Here is a 12,341-nt window from a genome sequence, read left to right on the forward strand (position 1 = left end):
TCAGTGCCAATATCTTTTTCAAGTCCCTGTATGGCCATACAGTTCTTTAAGAGAGGCAGACCTGGGTTACGATTCTTTTTTGTACTTCTTCTAGTCTAGTGACTCTGACTGTATTTCTTAATCTTATTGAGCCTCAGCTTACTGGCGATAATACTGTTTAATCTCAAATGGTCAGTATTAGGACTGGATGGACAAAGTATAAAGTGTTTAGAACAATGTCTATTACATAGGGAATGCTCAGATTACTGTTATTTTTACTATGAATACGAATAGTTTGGCTAGACTTAAATTGGTGCATTTAATCTTAGTACCATAAACTAATTATTTGATCAAACTAATTCCAAACATGTATTTGCCTAATAGTTTCTTGACAAACGAACCTCACTTTTCACTTGTGCATATTTTCAGTTTTATTCAATCAGCAGATGTCTGCTTAACAAAGAACTAGGGGAAAAAGTGATTAAACATCATGTAGGAAGTTGTTATTGATTTTTAAAATTTTAAATTATATAATTCCTGGAGATGGCATCCATTCAGCATTTTTTATTACTAATTTTTTTCTTTTTGAAAAAATAGTACTGGATGTTTTAGGAACTACTTTTTTTCTCATAGAGGGAAATATCTATAACATGTCTTGTATGTTTTGCAAATAGAGGCTTTGTGAATTCAATGCTCAATTAATTAAATGTATAAATGTAAAAATGTTGACTGAAAGCACAGTGTTATTGTACCCATGGAGAGAACAGTAAGAACCATACTTTAGCTGAAATGTACCATAAATTTTCTGGACTCACTGTATACTTTCATTGCTTCATTAATAGTATTTTTTTTCTTAATTTAAAAAATATGCTTCTAAATGTTGTTTCAGGCTGGGAGATCTTTGAGTAAAACCCTAATTGCTGTCAAGGAAAACATCATTTTCCAGCCAATGTACTATAACCACACAGTTCTACATTCATGTAAGTTGTGTACAAAATTGTACTGTAATATTGAGAAAGGAAAGTTTTGGTCAAGCTGGTGCCTCTGGATTTTGACTGTAGTTACATAAACATTGACATTTTGTGATTAATGGCCAGGAAAACAGCTATTCACAGCAGAAGTCGAACTTTAACATGGTTCATATACTGGCGTAGCAGACCAATTTTTTAAATGATTTTGATTTTAAATTTCTAGAGCCAGTGAGGGGAGAGGGAGAAAATGACACACATGGTCTTTTCTATTTTCTCACTGTTCCTAACTTTACTCAAATTCTTTAAAATAGGAGCTAGGCTTTCAGGCCACTGGTACAGATGAATCTTAAAAGGCACTTATCTATGAAAAAGATCATGGACTGGATTTCATGGGTCTGATTGCAGATTATTTACCAAGGGCAGATTTATAAGAAGGGCTATGAGAGGATGGAGCTGGTACAGGAATGCACTTTACCAAGAAGGAAGGAATGGCGGTGAAAAGCTGAGGGAAAGGGAGATGAGAGACACCAAAGAAACACGACTCTTCTGTTATTTTACATTGAATTGTTCTTTTATATAATAAATTTATTCATCAGACTTAGTTTAAAAGTACTGGATTTTTTTAGAAAGTGCAGAGATACATAAATTGGTACATTTTTACATTTCTATATGTAGTAGTTAAGAATCTACTATTTTAGGGCTGGGGATTTAGTTCAGCGGTTCGGTGGCCTGCCTTGCAAGCACAAGGACCCGAGTTTAATCCCCAGTACCCCCCAAAAAAGAATTTACTATTTTAAAGACTGATGTTAGAAGTTAAAACAAAACAAGAAAAAGAAATGATTTATGACCTAACAGTGGTTGACATGTTTACTTTTACAAATTCTATATATAGAAGTATGTAACAGTACAGATAAAAACATCTAACCTAGCTTAGGAATTCTTCTGCATGTTTTCCTCCTTTATACTAAATGTGCACTTAGTAGTTTAACAGTTCTTGTTATTCGATTCAGTCGTCATAATACTTAAGGTAGGTAAAACAGGTGTAATTATCTCTATTTTCCAGATATAGAAACTGAGGACAATAGGCTACGTGACTTTGCTAAGCAACACATAACTGTATCCCTCACCCTTGTTTTTGCGTGGAAACATGGTGCATAACCCAGTCTTTGTTGTGCATGGAAGAAGGCAGACAGCTGGCTTTATAGACAGACATATTGGCTCCATTCCTCTCCTTTCAGTATAGATAAAAATAATAGGATTTTAAGATTTGAAGTTTCATCTGCGTTGACATTTCAATAATTCTCTTTTCTTTGACTCTGCCAAATGTATCGTTCTAGGCTTAAACATATCTTGTAATGAGAAGCTTACTGTGGTACTCATTTTCAAATCTGAACTTCTTCCTTTGATTTTACATTCATTGGATCAAAAATCTTTCTTCTGGTTTGTTTTGTCCTTTTTTCTTTTAAGGATTTGTTTTCCTTTTCACACGTTAGACCTTTGCATGTTCATACCCATAAGTCACATACCTACTCCACTCCAAATCCAACAATATTCATTTCTTAAGTCATTGGTCACCGAGACTAGTGTCAGGTTCCTTTTCTTTCTGAGTTTATTCTATATACAGTGCGTTAATCTCCAGAACCCGTCTCAGGGTTGTAAGGGAGGGTCCTGAAGTGAACAAGATATAGACAGCCATTCTGACTTAAGGGACTCATGCCCTTGAGCTTCCTAGGGAGGGGTGGGTAGATTTGTGAGACTAAGGCATGAGGAGAGGTAAAGCCAATGAAGGGGTCTACTGAAAAATTTGGCCTTTTTTGTTTGGTTCCAGAGACTGGGGTATTAGGAGATACACGAAAAGGAAAACTACTGAAACTAAGCCCCAGTTAGGCTGAGGGAACTACAGATAGGAGTGAAGGTGATTTGTATTTCATACCCTTTCAGGAAGAAGTAAGCCTTTCAACCTGTCCTTCCTGAAAGCTGCGAGTCCTAACACATCAGCCAATGATGAGCAGTGAGCGCAAGAGAATAATGCGACCACTAGGTGGAGAACATCCTGAAGCCTCCATTTTAGTGCGTCACTCATTTCCTAATTTCCCTTGCCATTGAGGCCTCAAAGAAGGCATTTCAAAGAAGTAGTTTGATAATTCTCTTTGAAAGCCTAGGTTTATGGCTACCAGCATTAGCAGAGCCAGGGAAGATTCGTTGGTAGATAATCTAACTATGCTGTGGTGTGGCCAAGAGAAACCTGCAGGCTTCTGCAAATGGATACTGGAACAACTTTGTAGAACATGTAGGGCCCATTCTAGAGCTTGAATATCTAAAAATCTTAGTGTATCCTGTCAAGTTCTTATTTAGCCTCCACATGTTTGCTTTTAACATGAAGGAAACAAATCATTACATTGTTTGAAAGTATGTTTGTGTGCAGTAGGCAGGCACCAATCTGAATTATGACTTTGAACCTTTCTAACTGCAACATTTGCAAATTCAGTTCAGCTTGTGGAAAATTAGAGATGTATTTTGGTTTGGCTTAGGGCCTTGTTTTCATCTTCCAGGTCACTGAGTGCAAAGAAAAATAAAACCTAAATATTTTTGAAGCACTGGTTTATTTTTCCCTTTTGCAAAATTATTTGATTTTATCCAAGAGATCTAGTTAGGTCTAGGCAAGAGACTGGTTCCCTATCACTAAAAAAATACTTTTCAGATTCCTTTTAAACATGTGACATTATGATTCCCAAGAAAGTCTTATCAGAAAGAGAAAGGTGGCTACAGAGAGGATTTTCATTTTGAACACTTTCCCTAGCATTAGGCTGGGTCTTCTCTTTTCTGCATCGTGGTTTATTGTTGTTGTTTGGTACTGTCCATTGAACTCAGGGCCCTGTGCTTGCCAGGTAGCTGTGGTTTCAATGAGTCACATCGCTGGCCCTCTTTTCTATATTGTGGAAAGTCTGGTCACTTTGCATATATTCTTGTCCATTTGTGGTCTTCTCTTTGTGAAAAGACTCTCTAAGCTTCTCACCTGTAGTGGCTAAGGGGATATTTCGGTATTAAAAATTGAGTCTTAGTGCTCATTTGTTTTTGTGTCACCTGTGACTTACTTATGTTCACTTTTCACATCTCTTTGCTGTGGGTAATAGCACCTGCTTTGCCTACTAGATGCTGTTACAATGGAAGAAAATCATGTATATATGTAAAAGCACTTGAGTAAATACATTTATTAAAACATGAAACATTAATACCATATATCCAGAACTTCTAGAGCAAAGGTAAGAGAACTTGACAGGTATGAACTGGGTTTGCGCTGAGCTGAGTCAGAGGAAGGCTTGTACTATACTGAGATCGCATATTCAATTCAGCTTGTGAAAAATCAGAGATATATTTTGATTTGGCTCAGGGCCTTGTCTTCACCTTCATTTACCACACACACACACACACACACACACACACACACACACACTTCTATCCTAGGTCCACATCTGCAGCTGACATTTTAGAGGGTGGGCCTAGTGTAATCTTCCATCAGACAAGTTCTAACCTCTTGTAGATATTATGCAAGGTGTGAGCTTCAGAAACTTGTAATTCCAGGGGATCCAGATACACTTCAGGTTTCTCCTCATCTAGAGAATCTCTCAGAGCCCAGGTTGGTCTAGAGCACCTATTTTTTCCCTACACTTGATTCTTTCCACGAGAAACCTGGCTAGATGCTCAACTGGCAAAGAAGAGCCTCTTTATGCAGCAGCAGAGTGAAGTGCTACTCTATAATGTAACTCAAGAGGAACTCAGGGGGCCATGCCTTGTTCGAGGGCTCGCCTTGCTTCCTTGAAGGACACACACCTTTTTATCATTACACACTGCTGTCCAAATTCCTTTTTAAAGTTCGGACATCTACTTCAGAAGACTAGGGTAACTTGTTTGGGTCGGTAGGGGGTAGATTGACAAAGAAAAACAGCAACAAAACAAAAATCATAGAAGCATAATATTTCTTTTGTTGTCATAGTTCTGTCTCAGACTGAATTAGTTTGGATCGTCCTGCCAGAGCGCTTCTGAGTATCTACCTAACATGGATTTAAAGCTCTGAGGTGGAAAAAGTGAGTAAGATTTGTCATTGGGAAATGCTTTAAATAGCATTTCATACAGGAGACTGCATCTGATTCATCATAAACTTTGAATGAACTTTCTTCTGCCTTCTATCGTCATGGTCCAGTGGGCTGGATTTGCCCTGGGTTATAGATTAGCTAATTATTATGTAACCCAGTAACTCAGGCATTTGAGTGATAGGGAAGCAAAGATGGCAAGGCCACGTGACTGATCACAGAGAGCTATGTAACAAATTTGCTGGCTTTCTAACTCTGCCTTGGGACCTCTGGGATAGCAGACTGGACAAATGGGGGTGCATATGAAACAATGGTGAACACAGTATTTGAAGTGAATTTTGATGCTAAGCTTTGAAATCCCTCCTTGGTCCTGCAATCACAGTCCTTCCCTCACCCTGCCCTTCCCTTACCCTACTCCCTTTTGGCTTTTTCCTCCTCATGTACTAATCTCTACTGGTCAACATATTTTACTGAAAAATAGAGGAGGAGCTATTCTCATTAAACTTTGGGAGATTCATATCCCTAAAAATAGCTATTAAAAGGAATGACAAAATGATCATAACTATTGAATTCAATAGGATGATACTCAGAATGGGATAAAGGTACTTTGCATTTAGATTATAAAATGCAGTCACAAAGACAGGGTGGAAACAATTTGACTTGCCTGTAATTTATACTAAAAAATACCTGAAAGGTTTAGCAGGCTGATACAGTGAGAAGCCACCATAAAAGGTGGGGGAGGAGCAGGCTTTGTCTCCCTGTGGGTACATGGCTTGGGTCACAAACATTCACAATCAGTTTCCTAGGACTATCAGACAATGTGTTTCACACTGGGTCCTGCAGGACAGACACTAATAAACAAAATATGTTCAGAAAAAGCTGCACAGAAGGCATTCAACCAACATATCAAATGTAGAAGACTGGAAAGAAGAAAAGAGAAATGAATTAGTAGAATAGTCTCACTTTCTTTTGTTTGAGAGAAAGCTCAGGCCAAAATGTTCAAATTGATCCAAAGTAAGAAAAAGAGGGCATTTCGTGACCAAGAGAACTTCGTGCACTAGAGTTTTTAAGTACAAACCAAATGGTTTGGACATACAGCATTGTGTAGCTTAGAGTAGATATATGATAAATATATATGATAAATTATTACAGATATATGATAAATTATTGACTCATGCTAGGTGTGCTATAGAAAGAGTTAGAAGTTAGGTTTGGCTAGTGGTTCTAGTGTTCTGCGAATGGGGAACACATTCAAATATATGACTTTCTAAGAGGAAAATTTAACGATGACAGAACTTGTCTGAATACACAACAACTTCTACCAGGAGCCTCACTGGCAAACTGCCCTTTAGAATACTCTTTTGGGAAATATTGACAGAATTTATTCTATATTATCTTTTTCCATTTCTGAATTGCCTTTCATGTTTTCAAAGAGACAAGTTCAAATTGTTCACATATTCCTCTTAGGCATTATGGTTCTTGTCCAATTTTCCTGGTTACTGTGGCCATTCTGCAAAATGGTATTTGCCAGTATAATGAAAAAATTATATCCTCTTTCTCAGCTATGTAAAAATCTAAATTCTAGAAGTTAAATCATGATTTTCTTTCAATGATTTTATTAACTCATTATCTTTTAGGAACTTTTCCAAGCCTTCTTGTAAGGAGGAAAATTTTCTCTCTGAATACTTAAAAACATCTCTCCAAATGTATGCAGATTATTTTCTTTCTTTATTTGTGGTTAGAAGGAATAGTCATTATTCTTAGATGAAAGAGGTAGAGACAAATTTTGTGTATTACTCTAACCAAAGTAAAGGCACCAGAGGGTTTCTGGGCAAACACCATAAAAAATCTCCTGTGTTAACTAAGTGAGCAAAGAGCACATTTCTTGAACAGTATTTTTCAAAGCTTAACCTTATGTTTTAACAACCCCAGATGACTCAAGTTTCTGGCTTTCTTATTTGCTAGTTAGCTTTCAATGCCTGGATTCAGAAAAACGAAAGATGGAAAAAACCTCCCCAAGGTCACCCAGTTCATTTCTCTGAAGGAATTAACAGATGAATCTCATAGTATCATCCCTGTATGAGTCAACAGTGGACTCCATTTCCAAATCAGAAATACTGAGGCCTATTTAAATCCTAGGATGAATTTAGAGACTATCAAGACAGGTTTCCATATTTTAGTTCTGCCGTCCTATTACTCAATATATAAAGTCACAAACTGAGCGATTAGGCCATAATACATCTGCTCTTACACTGGAGCTACAAGGGGAGAAGAGATAAGAGGCAGTCATAAGACTGAAAAATGCTAGTATCAGGGTCTTTATACCACTGCATTCACTAGGTTTGGAGTATGGGATGGTTCTGGAAAGGGATAGAGTTGGAGCAAAAAGACTCTTCAGCTGAAAGCAGTTTCAGGAGAGGGATTGAAACAGTGCAAAGCCCTCAGCTACAGCCAACTAAGAGGTCATGTGCCTCAGCCTTGGAGCAGAGCACACGCCACCAAATAAGCACATCATCCAATACAGTCTATATGTGCACTAGCTTCTGACAAAATGTTCTAGGAATGATTACTCCAGGATTCTGGTTGGACTCTTTTCCAGGAAAGAAAATTATTGCAGAGAGGTCCTTGTCATGCTTTCCTGGATGCTCTGGTTGTTTTATGGAAGTGTATTTTTGAGTTTAAGTGTAAGAACTCTCTTCCTTTCCCTAATTGTATAATTTCTCCTTTGGCATAGTCTCATGTTGGAGATCTAGCTCATGCCCGGGAACACTATGATCTCTGCTGCTGGAGTGGCTGGCCACTACTAATACATGTTCTCTTTCCCATAAAGACTACTCATCATGGACAACCCTCACTTTTAGCACCTATGGAAGTACTAGTGGCTGATTCAATAAGGGAGAAAAGAGGACCATTCCTGGGCATTGTGAGCACTTGGTTGCCATGTCCTTTTCAGACCATGGCTGATGGAATTTTCCACTTTCTATCATCTTGGGCAAAGAAGTATTAAGAAATGATTCTGTTTATTACTTTGGTATCAAATATATTTCCACTGCTTATTGTAGTGTGTAACAGAAACTTCACCTTCTTTTGATGAGCATGTTAATTACTCTACCCCTGATAGGAAAATTACTTCTTTATTTGCTAGCTGGTCTCCTAGCATGAAGACCCTGGAGTTTCTGAACAGCTTGCAGGGCTTAAATGGGACTGTTCTTATGGACACTTCTTGTGTCCCATAGTGAAAGTGTTTTCTGCAAATGAATGGGGCTCTTCAGATCTACAGATTAAAATTGCATAGATAGAAAATGTAAATTCCACGTATAGGTTACAAATGCTAAGCATAGGCACTCCTTTGTTCATACCTTTGTTTTTAGCCCATGAGTTCCACTTATTGGAGACACAGCACCACATGATGCTGGTGGTTTAGGGCAATAAAATGTCCTCGAAAAGGGTATCCAATTCTTACAGGTAAAATAGCATGGTCTGATCTGTTTTGCTTTAAGCCGATAGCCATGGCCAGGGATTCTTACTGGTGTGGCAGATCGAGTAATCACATGGTAGCTGACAATGTCAGAGTCCCAAAGGATGGCCTTCAAGGATGAAATAGTACCTCAGTTCATGAATAGACAACCAGAACCGGTGTCAGCAAGTTTCAGGGTTCTGAACCACAATGAATTAGGACAGAATTTATTCTCATTAGACTTTTATGTTGTGACAAAGACCTTGGGGGGCAAGAAGCATTAAGACTGAGGAACTGAGGGAAATACTATTATTGACTGGTAACTAAGCTACTTAAGAACTAACTCAGACTAGAGCAAGAGATTCTTAAAAGGTTCCGTTTGTGGGAAGGGTAAGATTAAGGACAAACATGGTGCTGGAAAAGAATTTAAAATTCAGCTCCACTCCCCTGTGGATTATTTTGGCTGCATAAACCTAGTTGAGCACAAAACTAAGATCATGGATTTTCTTTAAACCAAAATGAGCATATTTGGTTTAGTCTTTCATGAAACCGGACACTTGCTCAGGATCAGTAGATAAGGCTTGTTGGAGGAGAAAGGGAGCAGGGTAGGTACAAGCTGAGAGGAGCTGTCAGTCACAGTTGGCTGTAAATCCAGCTGGGTCCTCTCCGTAATCATTGGTGGTCACTCAGCATGTAAGTGAGAGTCCCCAAAGAGATACCGTCTTACCTATTCATATCCAGATTACAGCAATAATGCATTACTGTAGAAGGCAACAGTAGAAATAGCTAACATTCATTGAACACTTACTGTATGCCAAGCAGTGGTTTATGTAATATGTAATATATATATGTATATAAATTTATTTAATGTTGATGACCTTTATGAGGTAAGCACAAGCATAATCTTATTTTAAAGATAAGAAAATATAAGAGGAACAATGAGATTATTTACCTTGACCAAGATTAACACAGCTTCTGGTGAAGCTGGAATCAATAATTAGGGAGGTCTACCTTTAGGGCTTTATTCTTAAACATTCTTTTAAGAAGTTAAATGGCTTTTATGAAGCTGGCCACTCTGCTTGTGTTCAAACACTCTCTGTTTCTCTGAAAGGGCTACCCCATAAAAGGTCTCACTAAAAAGATGAAAGGGAAAAAATAAGACCCATGACATAGCTTCATGTGTCATGGTTCTGAAAAGCAAGGGTCATTAAAAAAATAAAAGTTATCATAGAACTGATAAAGTAGATAGACAACATTTTGACTGAGGTAGGAAGTACATTAAAAATAGCTTCATAGGGCCAGGGATTTAGCTCAAAAGCACAGCACCTGCCTGGCAAGTGTGAGGTTCTGAGTTCAATCCCCAGGACACACACACACACACACACACACACACACACACACGCACACACACAAAAATAGCTTCATAAGATTGGAAAGTGTGCCAATAAGAGGTTGGTAAAAATATATGGGCATTTTACCTGTATCTCCTTAGATTTTGTGAGGCCAGTGCAGGTATATTTCTATAGAGAGCAGAATTACCCATTCTGGGGAGACTAAGCCTCTTATTCTCAACTGTGAACTGCAGGGATGAGTCAGATGACTGAGGAACTCTTTGCCAACTCAAAAGGTGTAAATCTCATGCTGTCTGATGATAAAACAAGAGGTCTAAAGGTAGAAGACTCTGGTCCCACTACTTACCATCTGAAGGGCTATCAGAGATTTGGTTCCCTAGGAAGAAGACTCTTAGATCTGAGTATGCAGATGATTTATTGGGAATAGCATAGCAGGGGCTGAGGGAAGTAGAGGTAAGAAGAGTGACCACTTAGACTGTGGATATAATTGCAGTAAGTGTTTCAGGCAATTGTATGGGGAAACTGAAACTGAGATGTCCATCTAAAGTAGTTCTGCCTGATTTAATGGGCTTTTAGCCCAGACAGAGTCTCAGGGTTGGAATTTATCCTCCCTTCAGAAACTACTAAAGAAACAGGTACTACAAGGAAGAAATGGTTTTTAAGACACTAGACATCAAGCAAGGAAAGATGGCTTCCCCAGTGAGAAGAGAAATAAGCAGTGAGACCTCTGATTGCCCTTGTTTTGTACCTTAAGAGAGGTTTCAGGCCATGACTCAGGGAAAGGGAACTAAAGTGGAGCCCAGTGGACATTTTGAGTTGAGGTGGAACTGGGAATCTTGGGAGAATAAGGGGTGTATAGTCCACGTGGTGACATCCTAGAGATGGTAACTGCAGAGAAGTATCTTAGGGTGTCTGTGGAGGGCACCCTCATACCAAAGGAGCCCAATGGGCACAAGTACAGAGTGAAATGATCAGACAAGATGAAGAGAGGCAACACTAAATTTAGGTCTGGGATTATTCCCGTTTCCTCCCATCCAATCAGGGACACTGGGTGCAGTACTCAGAAGCAGAACTCAAGAATACTTACAGAAATACAAACATTTCCAGTATACAAGAAGATTAAATTTACCCTGCTTGGCATTAAGTAAAAAATGGCAAAAAATTCAGAAAGGCAGAAAATTTTGATTCATACAAATAGTATAATGAATCAATGAAGCCTAACCTAGAATTGACATAGATAATAGAATGAGAAAATGAGGAGATTAAAGTGGTCCTGGCAACCACACCAAAGATACTTAAAAGGGCAAGTGGAAACATGGAAGACAGAAAACAACCATGATTAAAAAACAAATGAGATGAAAAATAGCTAGATGAGATTAATAATAGAATGATATTGCCAAACAAAAGGCTAGTGAGCCTGATAATAGAGTAGTAGGAAGTCTCAAAAATAAAACCCAGAGAAAGAAAACAATTTTTTAAATAAAAATAATATCAGGGAGTTGAATTGCTGCTAATGGCCAAATATGCATATCATTGGAGCCTCCAAAAGAGTGAAAGAGTAGGAAAGGGAGAATATTTGAAGAACTAATGATGTGAAAATGTGTAAATTTAATGCAACCCAAGAAGCTCAATGAACTTCAAGTACAAGAAAAAGAAAGTCACACCAAGGTAACTTGTAATCCATTTTGTAAAGCCAATGATGGGAAGAAAAATCTTATTAGCAGCCAGAGACTATAGACAAGTGCAGAGGAACAAAAATACAACTGACAATAGATTCTATTATTAATTCATTAATTAATTAATTTTGTCTTTTTGAGACAAGGTCTCACTTTGTATTGCAGGGTGTCCCTACACTCACTATGCAGCCCAGGTTGGCCTTAGACTTTTGGCGGTCTTCTTGCCTCAGCCTCTCAAGTGCTGGGGTCATAGGTGTGTGCCATGTGGCCCAGCCAAAAATTGATTTTAGATCAGAAACAGTGCAACTCAGGAGATGGTGGAGTAATATGCAAAAGGAATCAAAAGCAAAACTGGCTATGTAGAATTTGATCTATACAGTGAACATATTTTTAAAAAATAAAGGTAAACTACAAAGCAGTCTTTCAGCCATAAAGAATAAATTCATATCATTCCCAGAAAAAATGAATGGGTCTTGAGATATAAGGTTAAATGAAATAAAACAGATATATAAATTTAAATATTGTGTGGTTTCCTCTTTCTCAAGAAATCCAAAATACAAATAGTAAAATAAAGACAGACATTTTGGAGATGGGGAAGGTTATGAGAGGCAAAGGAGAGGGTGAATGGTAGGGGTTAAGGGGCTTGAAAATGATAAAGATATAATATATATATGAATATTTCTCCAATGAATGTAAATACTATATATTGCAAGCACATACCAACAGAAAGGGGAGAAAATAAAGAATCCAGCAGATATATACTATAAAAATGTTAAAGCAAGTTCTTCAACCAGAGGGAAATAACACTGCATGGA

General features: G+C 37.9%; 1 long non-coding RNA gene across 1 annotated transcript in view; it reads left to right on the forward strand.

Annotated features, from left to right (window-relative positions):
- The first annotated feature begins 874 nt into the window (after positions 1–874).
- LOC104872249 overlaps positions 875–12,341 on the forward strand; it is a 33,304-nt gene continuing 21,837 nt past the window's right edge. The window contains exon 1 of the long non-coding RNA XR_004518143.1: positions 875–959. This is a non-coding gene — a long non-coding RNA (uncharacterized LOC104872249). The remainder of the gene's footprint in view (positions 960–12,341) is intronic.

The sequence above is a fragment of the Fukomys damarensis genome, unplaced genomic scaffold (genome assembly GCF_012274545.1).
Source record: "Fukomys damarensis isolate Sample0158 unplaced genomic scaffold, DMR_v1.0_HiC HiC_scaffold_19, whole genome shotgun sequence".
NCBI lineage: Eukaryota > Metazoa > Chordata > Mammalia > Rodentia > Bathyergidae > Fukomys > Fukomys damarensis.